The 18,917-nt window shown below is 38.7% G+C and overlaps 1 pseudogene; it reads left to right on the top strand.

Annotated features, from left to right (window-relative positions):
- Nucleotides 1–1,934: 1,934 nt before the first annotated feature.
- LOC130134630 (wax ester synthase/diacylglycerol acyltransferase 4-like) lies at nucleotides 1,935–17,488 on the top strand (annotated as a pseudogene).
- The last annotated feature ends 1,429 nt before the right edge of the window (nucleotides 17,489–18,917 follow it).

Here is an 18,917-nt window from a genome sequence, read left to right as displayed (position 1 = left end):
TTGATAGAGAAATTGCTTGTCCAAGACACAAATCTTTCTTCGGTCGCCTATCGGAGCAATAGGTTGTTTGTTTAGGACCCGGACCTGTCTCCAATCGCCTGACATAGTTGTAAAGATTACCTGCCTAGGAACCGAACCTTTCTCTAGTCGCTTGACATAGCAATTGATGATGAGTGGCCTATTTAGTATCCGGACCTTTCTCCGGACCTGGCACAAGCCATGGTACTCTTACTGAATTCCTAACCGCAAGAAAAAGAAGAAGAGAGATAACAAGAATTAGGTTTCAGTCAACCTTTTCTTTTTCTTCATGTGTTGAAGGGAAAAAATCTTTTGGTTGTCTTTATATTTTCTCCATTTACTTTCATCCTCTGAGATTTTTGCTGTTATGAGGTGGTTCTCTTGCTGTTTTATGGTAAGATTACATTATGTGATCATGTGACTACATCTTGATGATCATAATCATGGTCAATCACTATTCTTGTAGTGGGGCCGAACTGTAAAAGAAAAGGCAGAGGACAACAACTTATCCGTGCTTTGGTAGGAACTTTGTGGGAGCATAGTTAAAGAAAATCTTTGAGACTTACAAGCATATTAGCATAAAGATTTTGTTGAAGAGCGCTTCCATAACACTTAGTAAACAACTGAATAAGAAAATATTGTAATCTTTAATGCACTGATCCTTCTCGTGATAGGTACTATTACTACTCTGAAAATCAAATACCTCATTTTTCATGTGTAATAAGTGCTACAAGAACACTCACCAACAAAACCATTTCTAATAATTCAAAGAGGCAGTTTGGCAAGTGTTCCCATCAATCTTAACACATATTTGTCTTGAGCGCGAACGTGTGCACCTTGGCAACGTGCCGTGTGTCTTAGGCACAAGGGGTGCAATCGGACGCTTGAAGAGCCTAAAGCATTTGGAAAAAAGTGGAACACCCCCAAGTCTCACGTTTGATAGGAGACGTGATATCTACTGACTCGTAAAAAATGATTCATCTCTAAATGGCTACCCTTTTGAATGTTAAGTTTGGCCAATGTAGATCAAACTGGATTGTTAGAAAAACTCCGTCGAATTTTTCCTGCAGATGACGTCCTATGTATAGCTACTTTTTACTGCCAACACTTTATTCTCCACCCAATCCTTATAGTCCACCGAGAGTCATAGTACACAAAGTCACAAGGAAGGCCAGACAAGCTCACAGGCATTACAACACTTTATTTGACCAAGTGCTAACAATGAAGAAGTCCCATGGGATTACTCACAGGCATTCAAACCAACCAGGGATTCTGTCAGACAAGCTCTTGCAGATTTCAATGCAAGACAACAGCCTCCACTTCCGGTCCATTCACCTAAAAAATAAGACCTTTGGGTGGACTGCTTGCACAGGTTCCGTGGGATTTTGGTCTTCCAGACGACATGATAACTAATGTACCACCATGTGGAATGCCCGATACATCTACCTGGCCTTAGCCAACAGAAACTCCAACATAACCCAATGCAAGATTCAATGATCCCGGTCTTTGCTCTTCTAGCAACACTTCAGGACCTAGTAGGAAAATGATAGAAGTGACCCCTGACAACTTTGAACGAGTCCAACTTGCCTTGGAAGTAAAAAAGGCTAGGTGTTCTATGTTCATCCAAGAGAGTAATGCTGAAGAGATCACTTTATCAGATAGTAAACTCTTTGAAAGTGACCTTGCAGACTTAAAAGATAGATATCGACAAAAAAAAAAACTTATAAGATAGTACTAGTAAAGGACGACCTACTATAACAAAAGACAAATAGAGCACTGTTCACCAAATAACTGTAGGTAACTTTGTACTTAAATGTTACGGGAGATAACCCCGTTTGTCTTTTTCCCTTCTTTTATGTCAATGATGTCCAATTCTTTCAAAGATTTCTCTATAAATTCTCAGTCTGTTGCTCTTAGATTGAAATTATTACGAGTCCTGTTTAATGGAGTTACTAAAAGACGATGAAGATCTTGAGCCAGTGAGCCCTACCGGACAGTACCTCAACAGCAAAGTGATGTCGGTTTCTGTTCTTGGCATGTTGGAATTCGAAATTCCAATCGATAACTTCCAAACTACGTCGCTCATCAAAGATGTTTTCCTCCCAATCAACCCACGGTTCTCTTCCATCATGGTATGTATGTATGTATGTACCCCATGTATAGATATTCACCAGTGGTGGGATTGACATATGGATAATTAGTGTTTATTAGATGATTGCGTGCATGATCACATATCTTAAATGAATAAACCCTAATTCACTGCACATACATAGATATTATTTTGGTTTTCTTTTGTCTTGGATAGGTGGATGCAAAGAAGGGAGGAAGAAAATGGAAGAAGGTGGAAGTGAATGTGGAAAACCATGTACACTTCCCTAGTTTTTGCTCTCCAAAGGGCACATCATCTCCATCCGAGAATGATAGTTTCCTCAAAAGTTACATTTCGCAAATAGCTATGGAACCATTTCCACAAGGCCAACCATTGTGGGAAATACATATTATCAAGAGTCCAACCAGTGAAGCACAAGGAACCCTAATTTTCACGCTTCACCATGCACTCAGGGATGGCTATTCTCTTGTGGGTGCTCTCTTGTCTTGTCTTCAAAGAGCCGACGATCCCTCTCTTCCGGTAACCTTTCCCTCAGTCAATAACTTCAGCTCAGTCAAGAAAGATGACAGAAACATTGGACTTCGGAAGGTGGTTAGCAAATGTTTTTGGCTGCTCGTTGACACCGTAAGAGATTTTGGTTGGAGCGTCTAGAAAAGCACTTGTGTCAAAGATGATTTGTCGCCGATTCAGTGTGGGTCGGAGAGCTTCTGGCCATTTTCGATGTCGACGATCACGTTCTCGTTGGATCAAATCAAAGAGATCAAGTCTCGCCTTCGAGTGGTAGCAAATATCATTATGAAGACTATACTAAGTCTAGCTTCTTGCATCACACATGCATTACTCGATCTTTTAGCATTTTATTTTTTAAAATACACTTTCGTCTCTAATTTTTTGCATTATAATGGTCACCTTCACATAACTAGCTCAAAAGTCTTAATTTTTTCTAACATATTTGCAAAATATATGTAGTTTAGGTGATATTTATTTTAGACATTTACTATCCTCAGACTGTAAATAAGTATACAGCTAGTATTCGGGGTGTACAAGGTTTAACCGAGGAAAATAACATGGATTTATGCATTTAATGCACATTAATTTTTTTTCTTATTTTACGCGTGCGACGATTTTTCTACGTACCCAATAGAGGACACCGTGACATCCTTGAAAACAGCAGGACAATTTCGATCTAGAGAACTAGTTAATTTCTTCTTCCAATGATAATTTTGCATTTATTTACATGATTATAGATATAGATGTCCGCATGCAACATAGATTTTTTTTTTAAAATTTTATCTACCCTAGATGTAGAATTTCTTAAACAAACCCACCAATAAGAGGAAACTAGTTTATCAGCTGGATTAGTTCACTTACGTTTTTTAGCTTTGAATTATGTCTGTTTTACAATTAAGTCACCATATAAGGTCAAGTCGGAACTGTAGGTATATCTTTTTCATTATACACATATCGATTAATTACCTTACAGCGTGGAAATAAATGATTACGCAAAAAACTAACATATCATCAGTTGTTTTCACATGAATTTTCTCTTCACTCAAACAGACCGTCAACGACGTGATTAATTGAGTAATCTTCTTGGCAACACGGTTGTACATGCAAAGAGCGAGCCCAAACTCGAACCTGAGCTGCAACTCCATAGCGCTGGTGCTACTGAATCACGTGAGGTGTGATCCACAATTGCTAGTGCTACTCACATTTTTTATCTACGGGATCATGTTTTCCTTCCCTGGAAATACTGTTTTCCAAGCAAAACCTTCCCAAGAATCTTCCTTTTCATTCAAGATAGTCTCCAGTAATGACGAAATCCCCTACTGTTTGTGTTTCATTCTTTGGCCAGGCATAATGGCAAGCAGCACAGCCGCTGAAAGTGGCTGATGGTTCGTCCAACCTTCGTGAGATTTGGAGGCTTTCATTCAAGTAACTTTGGGCCGAGTCAACAAGAAATGGATATCTATAAAAGATAACATCCCCAGGTCTCACATCAGATAGAAGCTCATTCGTAAACACCCCTAAATGACCAACCTTTTTAGCACTCAGCTTGGTCAACGGGGATCCAACTGGATCATTAGAAAAACTCGATCTTATGATTTTTGCAACAGATGGTGTCGTATGTAAGTCCACAAAGTCACCATGTCGGTTGTTTCCTTGCATTTTCCATCACGTTTAATACCAAAAAAAAGGAATGTTTGATGGTCCAACATTAGATGGTTCTTTGATTTTATTCGCATTTTGGCAAGCATGAGTGAGACATTTGATGGAGAAATATCTTGATCAGCATGTTCCATCAATCAATTTCTCTATCAATCGTAGTGAATACACCTAATGGAACCTCGAATGCTAAGATCTTTAGGTAATATTCGACGATGACTATGCAACATTATTTCTTGAACTAGGGTCAAGTTGGAAATAGGTATATTTGCTTTTTAAACTTCAGAGAAATCAATTAATAATCCTAAGGCTTCAAATCAATCAATAATGCAATGACCCTGTGGGCAAAATACTGGTACATTATAAGTTCTTTTCACATGAATTTTCTCCTCCCAAACAGACTACCAACGACGTGACTATGGGAATTGTCTTCTTGATGACCAATTGTACATGCAAAGAGCAAGCCTAAACTTGAACCTAAGCACCAACTCCAAGGTGCCGGTGTTGCTAGATATGAGGAATTTGCAAGATTACAAGTTAGTGAGAGATATGGTCCGACTTAATTCGAGACTACCAAATTTGAAATCAATCGATTCTCAGTTCTCTATCCTTTGAAGATTGTTCCCAAACCTCTTGAGGTGATTAAGCAGAAACAAGGTTCCTTCAGTGTATTCCTCATAGGGAAGCTACTAAAGACCATGAAAAAAAAGTAGAAACGCAGAAGTATGTGTTGTAAAATTTGAATGGCTTCGAATCAAGAGAGCAATTAAGTCGGACTTTGAGGCGTGATATCACTTTCCTTAAGGATTTATTTGCCCCACAATTGTTGCTAATGGTCATCGGCAAAAATCCTCCAGGATACAACAAAGTCTCAAAGTGAGAATACTATATAGCAATTCTAGTATTTCTCCAGGATCTCTCTAGAAAACAATTGAAAATGATGGCTATAGTTTTTTCGAAAGAAGACTTGAAAAATTGATTGATTTTTCCTTCTTGCCAAAAACTGACATATATAGAAATTGGTCTTCATAAGCAACTCTTCACGAAAGGTTGCAAAGCTAATAAAGATATTCCTTCGGAAGAAGTTGCAAACTGAACAAATGCAACCCTTCGGAAAAGGTTGAAAACTGAACAAGTATAATCTCCAAAAGTTGTCTTGAAAAGACACATGTAAAATTTGGAATAAAATAAAATAAAAAATATATATATAAATAAAATTCCGAATTTTCATAATTTCGAAAATTATTTAATAAACAAAAAACAACCTTTCAACTAATAAAGATTAAGGAGATAACCTTACGAAATAAAATAAAAAAATAAAGGGATTAGAGCTAATTAAACCGCTAAGTGCTAAGTGCTAAGTGCGCCTAATAATCGCGCAATTACTCGCGCACCCGCACGCGGGTATTGTGTGGACTAGCACACACCCCATTGTCTTCACTCTAAGGAGTAAGAAGACACTTACAGTTATAAAATGACACACTTACCCAAAACTTTCCTATGTGGGACAAAGGAAAAAGCATTGTTTTGTTTGTTTTACAAACAAACATCCAGCAATCCCCCACTTTGTTTGTAAAAAAAAAAATTTTAAAATTTTTTTTAAAATTTTAAAAACCATACAGCCAAGATTTTGGTGAGATTAATATACATGCATAAAGGTCTCTTTCGAGTTAAACCTTTACTTAGTGCAAGTATCTCAAAACTCTATCAAAGTGACAAGTAGCTCGGCTTTAAACTTGTACTTTTAAATAATAGAATCGGACATACCGCACATATACTAACCTCTTGTTTCAGCGAGAAGTTCTATATTACTCCGCACTATTATGGCCTTGTGCTTGATCCTGTTTCATGAGCTCTCTAGAAAGTAACCCAAACTTTTGTAAGAAGCGGCACCACTCCTAAGCTCATATAGGTGAAGTATCTATCATGTGTTTCTGTTACTATTAACACATTACAAGTTTGTACTATACTTCATTAAGAATTTAATTCATTATCTAAAACGTAACAGACGATACTAACTTTTCATATTAAGGCTAGCGTCAGTATCAAACAATCACATTCAGTAACTTGTTCTTACCCATTAAACCTTCTAACTAGTGATGTTCTAGAAAAAGGTTGGGTTACCATTACTGGTGATTTTAATTAAAGGGTTTCAGCCCCATTTCTTGTGAGGTCATTTTTACCATTTCTCTTGGTAATGCCTTTGTCAAAGGATCAGCCAAATTATTACTTGACCTCACGTAGACAATTGTTATGGTACCATCTTTAATCAATTGTCTCACAAACTCATGCCTTAGGCTAATATGTCTAGACTTCCCATTATAGGTACTACTATAAGCTCTTGCCAAAGTAGCTTGACTATCACAATGGATAGAAATAGGAGGCATAGGACTAGGCCATAATTTGATATCCAACAACAAATTCCTAATCCACTCAGCCTCTTTCCCAATTGCGCTAAAGCAACAAATTCTGACTCCATAGTTGAGTGAGTTATACATGTCTGTTTCTTGCTTGCCCAAGAAACATCATCTCCACCTAGAGTGAAAATCCATCCTGAAGTGGAATATTTATCACCCACACTTGTAATCCAACTAGCATCGGTGTATCCTTCTAATACAGCTGGATAATTATTATAGAACAAGCCTAAATTTTTAGTTCTCTTAAGATAACCAAACATTCTAGTAATAGCTTTCCAATGTTCCATATTTGGATTACTAGTGTACCTACTCAACTTGCACACATAATAAGCAACATCAGGTCTAGTACAATGCATCGCATACATTAAAGACCCTATAGCACTCGCATATTCAAGTTGTGCTACAACCCTACCAGTATTATAATTTAATTTAATACTGAAATCAAATGGAGTACTTATGTCCTTGAAACCAAGATGTTGAAATTTATTTAACATTTTTTCAATGTAATCGCATTGGCTCAAAGAATAACCCCCACTATGTTTTTTAACTTTAATACCTAAGATAGTATCTACTTCACCCAAGTCTTTCATTTTAAACATGAAAGTTAGATACTTCTTAGTCTCAATAATTCCAGTCATATTTGTTCCAAAGATAAGCATATCATCAACATATAAGCACACTAAGACACCATAGTCTTTAGTGAATTTAGAGTATATACACTTATCAACACTATTGTGAATGAAACCATTAAATAATATGACTGAATCAAATTTTTCATGCCACTGCTTAGGTGCTTGCTTAAGTCCGTAAAGAGACTTAGTCAATTTACATACTTTCCTTTCATTTCCAGGAAGAACGAAACCCTCTGGTTGTTCCATGTAAATTTCCTCATTTAAGTCTCCATTCAAGAAAGCAGTCTTGACATCCATTTGATGAACACAAAGATCATAAATGGAAGCTATAGCAAAAAGAATTTGAATAGAAGTTATATGTGCAACAGGAGCATACGTATCAAAATAATCTATTCCTTCCTTTTGTCTATACCCCTTGGCCACCAATCTAGCCTTAAAAGTTTGGATAGAACCATCATAATTGTATTTCCTCCTAAAGACCCATTTACATCCAATAGGCTTGGATCCTTTCGGTAAATCAACTAACACCCAAGTATTGTTGGACATAATTGAGTCCATTTCATCATTTACAGCTTCTTTCCAAAAAGAAGCATCTCTAGAAGACATAGCATCACTAAAACATTTAGGATCGTCTTCTAAATTTAATACTATGGGGTATTTATTTACCACGTTATTATCTCTATCTCCTTCAATAAGGAAAACGTGAGTAATATAATCTGGACCTAAATCCTTAGATTTTCTTGCTCTAGAGCTTCTCCTCAATTCAGTCATGTCTCTAGAATCATTTGTTCCTTTCTTTTGAGAATCTACACGAGTTTCTATAGGTCTTGAATAATTTTCAATAATTTCAGAACCTGTAGAACATTTGTTCTCAAAGAATTCAACATCTCTTGATTCTACAATGACATTGGATTCTAAGTCAAGAAGCCTATAAGCTTTACTGTTTTCAGCATATCCAATAAAGACACTTTTGATAGCTCTAGGACCAAGTTTAGTTCTCTTGGGGTCCGGTACTCGGTAGTATGCTAAACACCCCCACACTTTAAAATATGACAAGTTTGGTTTTCTACCCTTCCATATTTCATAAGGACTTATGTCATTTCTCTTGGATGGTATTCTATTATGAATATGACATGCAGTAAGCAATGCTTCTCCCCAAAGATTAATTGGTAGCTTTGAATTCGAAAGCATACAATTAACCATTTCTCCGAAGGAACGATTTTTCCTTTCGGCCAAACCATTTTGTTGTGGAGTGTATGGTGCCAAAACTTGATGAGTGATATCATGTTCTTCACAGAATGAAGAAAATTCATTCAAGAAATATTCTCCACCTCTATCTGAACGTAGAACTTTGATTTTCCTTTCTAATTGATTTTCTACTTTAGCCTTATATTTCTTGAACATGGTAAAAGCTTCATCTTTCGTCCTCATGAGATAAACGTATAAATATCTACTGCAGTCGTCCACAAAGGTAATAAAATACCTTTTACCACCTCGAGTTAACATGCCATTGAATTCACATATATCACTATGCACCAATTCCAATAAATTCGAATTTCTTTTGACACTAGGAAATGGTTTCTTAGTTAATTTAGACTTAGAACATATTTCGCATTTATCGATGTCACCATTGAAATTTATCAAGTCTAACTTTTTCATATTCTTTAAATAACGAATATTTATATGTGCCAACCTACTATGCCATAAAGATAGAGACTCAACAATATAAATAGAAGTAGCGATATTATTATTGATACTCAATTGATACATGCCATCATTGGCATAGCCCTTTCCAACAAATAGCCCATTCTTCGACAGGATAACCTTGTCGGATTCAAACAAAACCCGAAATCCCCTTTTACAAAGTAAATCAATAGAAACTAGGTTTTTCCTAATTTCAGGTACAAACAACACATTAAGAAGAGTTATCTTCTTTCCAGAAGTGAAATCTATCTCCACCGTGCCTTTGCCAGCAACCTTTGCAAGAGCATTATTCGCCATCAAGACCTCTTGAGCATTTGTGTCGACAGTCTCTTCAAATTGCTTGAACAAATATTTGTCCTTGCACACATGAACTGTCGCTCCAGAATCTAACCACCAACCGGATTGGACAGTGGCAGAATTGATCTCAGAAATCATAGCCATCGAACCATTGATTTCAGCAATGTTCATATTTGAAAACTTGGTTGAAATCATGGCCACATAGTTCTCTTCAACCAAATTTGCATCTGCCTTCACCGTTGGAATGTTCTTGTCCTTTGATATGCTCTTGCGATGAATGCAGTCCTTGGCATAGTGTCCCTGTTTGCCACAAACAAAACAACAACCCTTCTTCTTCTTGTGTGTCTTCTTAAATGTATGCCCATTCTTTACTTTAAAGTTCTGGCCGAATTTTCTTTTTCTCTCCACAGCATTTACTTTGGAATTATACAAAACAGAATTATCACGTGTACGTGACTCTTCCTCAATACAAAGATGTTTCTGTATTTGCTCCAAGGTGAAGTCCTCCGACTTATGCATCAGCCTTTTTCCGTAGTCTTTCCAAGTTGAAGGCAATTTTGCAATAATTGCTCCAACTTGAAAGGTTTCTGGAATTTCAATTTTGAGGGCACGAATTTTGTTGACGAGCACTTGTATTTCGTGGACTTGTTCCAACAAGGGCTTAGTATCAATAAACTTGAAATCAAAATACTTTGCGATTAAATACTTATTGGTACCTTGCTCCTCCGCTTTGTACTTGAATTCCAGTGCGTTCCAAATTTCTCTGGCCGACTTCATCTCAGTGAATAAGTCATACAATCTATCAGACAGTGTATTCAGAATGTGTCCACGACACAGCAATTCGTCCTCCTCACGTTTCCTCTTATCCTTGTTAACCCTTTCAACGGCTTCCGCACTTGATTGTTCTCCCTCAACAGTAGGCTTCGGATCTTCAATAGGAGCCAATTTTGGATCCAGAATATAGGATATCTTCAGCGTAGTGAGTAGGAACATCATCTTGTCCCTCCAGCGAGCATAGTTGTTCCCATCGAACCGGTCCAGTTTGACCATGTCTTGGTTCATGATTTTGATTGTCTCCGACTCCATTGTTGAACGAAATAAATCCTTAAGATTGTTGTAAAAATTGAATGGCTTCGAATCAAGAGAGCAATCAAGTCGGACTTTGAGGCGTGATATCACTTTCCGTAAGGATTTATTTGCCCCACAATTGTTGCTAATGGTCACCGGCAAAAATCCTCCAGGATACAATAAAGTCTCAAAGTGAGAATACTAGATAGCAATTCTAGTATTTCTCCAGGATCTCTCTAGGAAACAATTGAAAATGATGGCCGTAGTTTTTTCGAAAGAAGACTTGAAAAATTGATTGATTTTTCCTTCTTGCCAAAAACTGACATATATAGAAATCGGTCTTCATAAGCAACTCTTCACGAAAGGTTGCAAAGCTAACAAAGATATTCCTTCGAAAGAAGTTGCAAACTGAACAAATGCAACCCTTCGGAAAAGGTTGAAATCTGAACAAGTATAATCTCCAAAAGTTGTCTTGAAAAGACACATGTAAAATTTGGAATAAAATAAAATAAAATATATATATAAATAAAATTCCGAATTTTCATAATTTCGAAAATTATTTAATAAACAAAAAACAACCTTTCAACTAATAAAGATTAAGGAGATAACCTTACGAAATAAAATAAAAAAATAAAGAGATTAGAGCTAATTAAACCGCGGCCGCGCAAGCGTGCTAAGTGCTAAGTGCGCCTAATAATCGCGCCAAAATCGAGCAATTATTCGCGCACCCGCACGCGGATATTGTGTGGACTAGCACACACCCCATTGTCTTCACTCTAAGGAGTAAGAAGACACTTACAGTTATAAAATGGCCCACTTACCCAAAACTTTCCTATGTGGGACAAAGGAAAAAGTATTGTTTTGTTTGTTTTACAAAAAAACATCCAACAGTATGTACAAAGACAATTAATTAATCAAAAAAGCTAACTTTTTTAAGCACTCATTTGTTTCACTGAAAATTCCATGATAAAGGACAATATTTTTCATGGATTCATTTGTTTGGTGGTATAGAGAAAGTGATTTCCTTCTTGCCAGAATGGAAAGTATTGAATTTTTAAATTCGATCCTATCAACGATGCAATAAAGTAATGGAAATTCGCACAACACAAGAATTTACGTGGTTAAGCAGGGGAGATGTTCCGCCTACCTACGTCCACAGGGATAAGAGATCCGTTTCACTAATAACGTAGAAAAGTGTACAGCCACTCTTTCTCATCCCCTGCCTCTATTCTAGAGACCCGTTTCGCCCTAAATATATATAGCGAAACCCTACATGGCACAAATTACAAAATTGCCCACATAGCCTAAAATATTTAGCTTTCCCATATAAATCCTTCTATGACTGAACATAAAACGCCTCTGGCGGCCCGGGGGCGCTACCCCTCGACCACCGCTGGGGCGGCCCCCTCGGACCCCCGCCCGCTCACCGGGGAGCGGGATCCCCGTGCTGTCCAGTCGTCAGGGGGCCTTTCGGAACCGCCTCATAATCTATCAGATAACAGAATACAAGACATCAACCTCAACAATCTCCACCTTGGCTTGGATTCTATAAAGCCACCTGTGAAAGAATATGAAATATAGATGTCTTCATCCCCGTACCTCCATAAGAGGTACACTCCCGCACTCATTGAGTGCGTCTCTCACCTTCAACAGCGAGTTATATTAATTGAGCCCAAACAGGACCCAAACTTCTCAATAGTGACTGGCTTGGTAAAACAATCTGCAGGATTGCTATTCGTGTGAATCTTCCTCAAGTGAATGCTACCATCTGACACAAGCTCCCTAATTTTGTGAAACCTCACATCTATATGCTTTGTTCTTGCATGAAACACTTGATTCTTAGCGAGATGTATGGCACTCTAACTGTCACAATGTAACAGCGCACCTCCTTGCTCTAAACCCAACTCACGAACCAACCCAGTTAACCAGAGCCCTTCCTTAGCAGCTTCTATAACTGCCATGTACTCTGTCTCTGTAGTAGACAATGCAATTGTGGACCGGAGCATCGCCTTCCATAAGATAGGTCCACCAGCTAATGTGAAGACATATCCTGTAGTAGACCTCCTCCTGTCTAGGTCACCAGCAAAGTCTGAATCAACATATCCCGCTAGCTCTTTCGAACCTCCATTGCGACTGAACATAATACCCAAGTATGCAGTCCCGCTAAGATATCTAAAGATCCACTTGACTACATTCTAATGCTGCTTCCCTGGATTACTCATGTATCTGCTAACAACACTGACTGCATGAGATAAATCTGGCCTACTACACACCATAGCATACATGAGACTCCCAACTGCGTTAGCATAGGGAACTCGAGACATCTCCTCAATCTTCTCATGTTTTGTGGGGCATTGCCGTTCAGATAACCTGAAGTGGCTAGCTAATGGTGTCCTCACTGGTTTAGCCTTATTCATGTTGAAACGCTCAAGCACCTTTTCAACATACCTCTTTTGAGATACCTAGAGTTTACCTGCACTTCTATCTCTATGAATTTCCATACCAAGGATCCTCTTAGCAGCACCAAGATCCTTCATCTCAAACTCATTATTCAACAAGGACTTTAAAGAGATAATATCATGCATATCCGTAGCAGCAATGAGGATGTCATCAACATAAAGCATCAAAAGAATAATCGAATTATCATCTGACACTTTAAAATAAAACACAGCAATCATACTCACTTCTCGAATAGCCAATTTTCATCATAAAAGAGTCAAAACGCTTGTACCACTGTCTCGGAGATTGCTTAAGGCCATAAAGTGACTTCTTAAGCAAACAAACGTGATCTTCCTTTCCTGCCACTTTGAACCCGTCAGGTTGCTCCATGAAAATCTGTTCCTCCAAGTCTCCATGAAGAAACGCCGTCTTCACATCAAGTTGCTCCAGCTCAAAATCAAACATGGCTACCAAGGCAAGTAGAACCCGAATGGAAGTGTGCTTTACTACTGGAGAGAATATTTCATTATAATCCATCCCTTCCTTCTGTGCATATCTTTTAGCTACAAGTCTAGCCTTGTACCTTACCTACCCATTCTTAGACACTGCCTCTTTCTTGCGAAAGATCCATTTACACCCAATGATCTTTCGCCCTTTAGGTTTCTCCACAATCTTCCAAGTCCTATTTTTCTATAAGGATTCCATTTCTTCCATCATAGCTGACATCCATTTATCACTATCAGCATCAAATATCGCATCCTGATAGGAAGATGGATCGCCTGTACCTACTGTGAGGGCATAAGCAACCATATCCTCAAACTCGTATCTCATAGGTGCTTTGTGAGTACGTTTTCCTCTACCTTCTGCGATGGTGTAGGTATCTTCTATTGTCTCCTGTGATTCTGGTGAGTTACTGGATGATTCCCTTCCTCCCGTTATTTCCGGTTCACCTGACTCCACCTGCACAGTAGATCCTTCTTCACTTTTGCCATCTGCATGTGAACTGTTACTTGCCTTCACCATGTCAGATTCATTAAAAATAACGTCCCTGCTAACCACGGTCTTCCGTGCATTTGGATCTCATAGCTTGAATCATTTCACGCCTTTCTCATAGCCAAGAAAGATGCACTGCTTAGACTTTGAGTCTAACTTGGAACGATGTCCACTTTGTACATGAACATAGGCTGGACAACCAAATACTCTCAAACCAGAATAGTCGATCAGATTACCTGTCCATACCTCCTCAGGAACTTTGCATTCAATGGCTGTAGATGGAGACCTGTTAATGAGATAGCATGCCATATTAACTGCTTCTGCCCAGAAACTTTTACTCAGCCCTGCATTCAGCCTCATACTCCGAGCCCTTTCCAAAAGTGTCATGTTCATCCTCTCAGCTACACCGTTTTGCTGTGGTGTATTTGATGTTGTGAAGTGACGTGTGATCCCTTCAGCTCTACATAGTTCCAGGAATGGTGTGTACCTGTATTCCCGTCCATTGTCTGTTCTCAAGCACTTTAGCTTCTTTATTGTCTGCCTTTCTACTTCAGCCTTCCACTCTTTGAATTTGGAGAAGACTTCATTTTTTTCCTTCATGAAGTAGACCCAGACTTTCCTTGAGTAATCATCAATGAAGATTACAAAATATTTGGCTCCACCTTTTGATTTGATCAGTGCAGGACCCCATACATTGCTGTGTACATAATCAAGTACATCCTTGCTCGTATGCTTTGCAGTTCTGAAACTAACCCTGCTCTGTTTCCCGAAAACGCAGTATTTGCAAAAGTTCAATTTGCAGCTTTTGACACCTTTTAACAGCTTCCTTTTATGAAGCTCCATCATACCCCTTTCACCCATATGCCCTAACCGCATATGCCATAGATGAGTGTCGTCTATATCGGACTCTGCAGCTGTAGTCACAGATGCTCCACCTGTTACTATACTCCCTATGAGCCTGTATAAACTTCCAGTCAACTCTCCTTTCATGACAACCATAGCTCCCTTGATGACTTTGAGAACTCCACTTGCTGCTGCGTACTTGCAGCCATTCACATCAAGCGCACCCAAAGATATCAAATTTTTCTTTAGATCTGGAACGTGCCTTACATCCACCAAAGTTCTGATTACACCATCAAACATTCTGATTTTAATAGTCCCTATTTCAATGGTTTTGCAAACCACATCATTTCCCATTAGAACAGATCCGCCACTGTATGACCGGTATGAATCAAACCAATCCCTATTCGGGCACATGTGATAAGAGCATCCAGAGTCTAAAATCCATGAATCAGCGAACTGATTCTTACCTAATGAAATAGAGAGAAGATCTCCATCATCACCGTATGAGCTATCAGCCACACTTGCTTGATTAGAAGTTTTCTCGCGCTTCTTCAAGTCTTCCTTTCTCTTATAACAGTTTCTTTTTAGATGGCCTTCATTTTTGCAATAATAACAAGATAATTTCGTTTTACCCCTTCTTGATTTCAATCGACCCTTATTCTCGGATCCCCGCTGGATTGTTCTTCCCCGTTCCTGCTCCTTAACTTTTCCGATGAGACCCTCACCCTGTGCCGTAGCACTGTTAACCCTCTTTCTCATATCATTAGATAATAGGGCAGCAGTGACTTCATCTGTCTCAAGCGTCTCTTTTCCATACAAGAGTGTTGTCACCAGATGATCATAAGATGCTGGTAGCGACGATAGCAGTAATAGGGCTTTATCTTCATCTTCCATTGAAACCTCCAGACTTGCAAGTTTACTCAGAATCTGAATGAACATGTTGATGTGTTCTAGCATATCTGAGCCTTCCTTCATCTGTAGAGAGTATAACTATTTTTTCAAAAAAAGTTTGTTCGTTAGGGACTTGGTCATATAGATGCTCTCAAGTTTCGTCCACACCTGCAGCGCCGACTTGAGATCCACCACATACTGCAAAACCTCATCAGATAGGTTCAATCGAATGGCGCTTACCGCCCTTTCCTCCATCTCCCCCCAATCTTCATCACTCGTTTCTAGTTCCTTCCCTTTCCCCAGCGGCACTTTCGATAGGCCCTGCTGAATCAGAAGATCCATCATTCTTCGTCACCAGAGAGTGAAGTTGTTCTTTCCATTAAACCTCTCGATGTCATACTTGACACTCAAACCCTTTCCTGCTATCTTGATAGCTCGTCGAACCGGGCTCTGATACCAATTGTCGAATATCTAAATTTGATCCTATCAACGATGCAAGAAAGTAATGAAAATTCGCACAACACAAGAATTTACGTGATTCAGTAGGAGAGATGTTATGCCTACCTACGTCCACGGGGAAAAAAGATCCGTTTAACTAATAACGTAGAAAAGTGTACATCCACTATTTCTCACTCCCTACCTCTATTCTAAAGACCCGTTTTGCCCTAAATATATATAACGAAACCCTACATGGCACAAATTACAAAATTGCCCACACAGCCTAAAATATTTAGCTTTCCCATATAAATTATTTTATGACTGAACATAAAACGTCTCTGACGGCCCGGGGGCGCTGCCCCCTCGACCCCCGCCGGGGCGGCCCCCTCGGACCCCCGCCCGCTCACCGGGGAGCGGGACCCTCGTGCTGTCCAGTCGTCAGGGGGCCTTTCGGAACCGCCTCATAATCTCTCGGATAACAGAATACAAGACATCAACCTCAACAGAAAGTTGTCTTCTCCCAATCCAAGCTTATTGTTTTCAATCCATGAAAAACGCTTTCCAAACATCGATTGGTTTTCCATCATTCAAATATCAAAAAGTCGGAAATCAATTTTCCTTCAAACAAATGGACGATACGTCTGATTTACAAAATTGATAATGTAAGTGATGTGATAGGCTATTGTTAGGTATTGAACATGGCACATTCTCATTGCATAATTTATTGTGGTCTGTCATATATTTAGTAAATCTGTTTTAAGTGTACCTAACATTACTTCTTATTGATATTATTGATAAAAAACAGATGTGTGTTTGCTTGTACAAAATGTGTTTAATTATTGCAGGTGGTAGCAAGGTAGATTAACAGGACAATGAGAAACTCAAGCATGGTCATCTCCAACGTTATAGGGCCAATTCAGAAATTGTCTCTGCCTCTAATCATCCGCTTAAAGGCATGTACTTAAGTTTTGATTTTGGACCAAAGAGCATAGATTACCAATGCTTGATTGGTAGGTCTCAAGTTTTGGTACTAGGCCTCATTTTTTAAGTCATTGCATTGCATGTATCTCCTTCCGAGATTTAGATTTTGACAATTGGGACATATATGGGATTCAAAGATAAACTTTTCTATTATGCAACATGATATGCAACATTTTTTACGCAAAAGTTACGCTCCCATGTCATCAGTAAGAGTCTGATAGCATTTCGAGTTCAATAATCATTGTTTCTTGTTTACCACAACACATAATCACTAAGACTAAATCGGGAGTGGCATTCTTCTTCATAGCGATAATGTAAAGAATACATTAAATACATTCATGTAGAGTCTCGACACAAGGATGATCACCTATCCGGGAAATCTGAGAGTAGCTGTGGCAGCTCAGCAAGGGTTCCTAGATGGTGAGCTACACACCTGCTCGCTCCATGATGCTTTGGACGTGATCCTTCACAATGCTTGTGGGAAGCAGTAGAAGCCATTCCTATCTCCATTATTCCACTGTTCAACTTTTATGATGAAACCCTATTTTTTTCCTTTTTTTTTGAAATAAAGATCTTGTTAACGGGGACAAATCTAGATCGAGTCCTCTTTCTTTTTTTTTTCATAGCAGGGCCAAAATCAATAACGAATAAAAAATATAACTTTCAAGGGAGTTCGAAAACATATTTATTCTGAATCAGAGGAAGAAATGCACTGGAGTACCGCTCATGCACTACTAATTGCATTGAACATCAATCTATTGCCCTACTAAGGCTTGCCCAATCGAAGATCCAAGTATCATATATGGTATCTCCCCATGGCCTTTTGCCTCTAAAAGCGTCCTTCGACCCCTGGATGCAGAAGGCGTTCTTGGGGTGATCTCGTAGTTCCTATAGGGTGGAGATGACGGGGTCGGTCCATGACTTTTCTTTCCTTTACTTATGTTTTCTCACATGAATCTATTGTCTCCAGCTATTGGGTTCCCATTTCCGTACCAATCGAAGATATGCTTATTGGTCTATATGTATTAACGAATGGGAATCGCCAAAGTATTTGTACAAATAGGTATTTTTTCTATTGAATAGGTACAAGATCAACAATTACATGAGCTTGGGCTTCTAGATATAAATGATGATATCTATACACATGGGTCTTTTATATAGATATAAATGATGATATCTATACATATGGGTCTTTTATATATATATAATGGAGTACTCCATGAGTGGAAAGTATATTGATTTTTCCCCAACAACCAAATACTTTTTTTCTGTAAGTAATGCATATTTGATTCAATTCATAGATCGATTTTCTTCCCTATGTGTTCAAGTCTCAATAAGAATTATAGTTTTTACTGTTTGTTCATATGTGATGATGATTCCGGCCACGAAGACTAGTGAAAGGAAGGACTCCTACGGGGGCAGCAGTGGGGAGTTTTCCGCGATGTGCGAAAGCCTAATGGAGCAATGCCACATGCTTGGAGGGCCCTTGAGGTGTTGAGGGAATAATGGGACCAATTTAAAAGAAGCGAGTCGACCACCGGAGCTACTGATCTTAGAACCATAAAAAAAAAAAATAGTTAAGTGGAATGGCGAAACTAACCAAGGACCAAGTCGAGAATTCATGAGCTAACCCTACAACTAAAATAGATATTAAAAGAGTAAATATTCACCCGCGAAAGTTTTTATTAGATTACTTCATAGCACACGATTTCATAAAACCATACGATTTTCCCAAGCAATTACCTCGTATTTCTCCTTCGCCTCGGGCGGGGTACAAATTAATTCGTAAGCGATAGTTTACATTCTTCGGGCAGTTGAAATTCATTCCAATGGTCAACGCCTTCTATTCTTGGCTGGGGAAGACTATCACTGACCAAGCTTCTTTATAATGACCTTTCTTCTAGTCCTGTTTCAATTAAA

This window comes from Syzygium oleosum, unplaced genomic scaffold (assembly GCF_021117445.2).
Source record: "Syzygium oleosum isolate NSW1041296 unplaced genomic scaffold, Sole_v2.1 Sole_v2.01, whole genome shotgun sequence".
Classification (NCBI taxonomy): domain Eukaryota; kingdom Viridiplantae; phylum Streptophyta; class Magnoliopsida; order Myrtales; family Myrtaceae; genus Syzygium; species Syzygium oleosum.
Note: the sequence above shows the minus strand (reverse complement) of the source record. Positions and strands in the feature narration are given on the sequence as shown.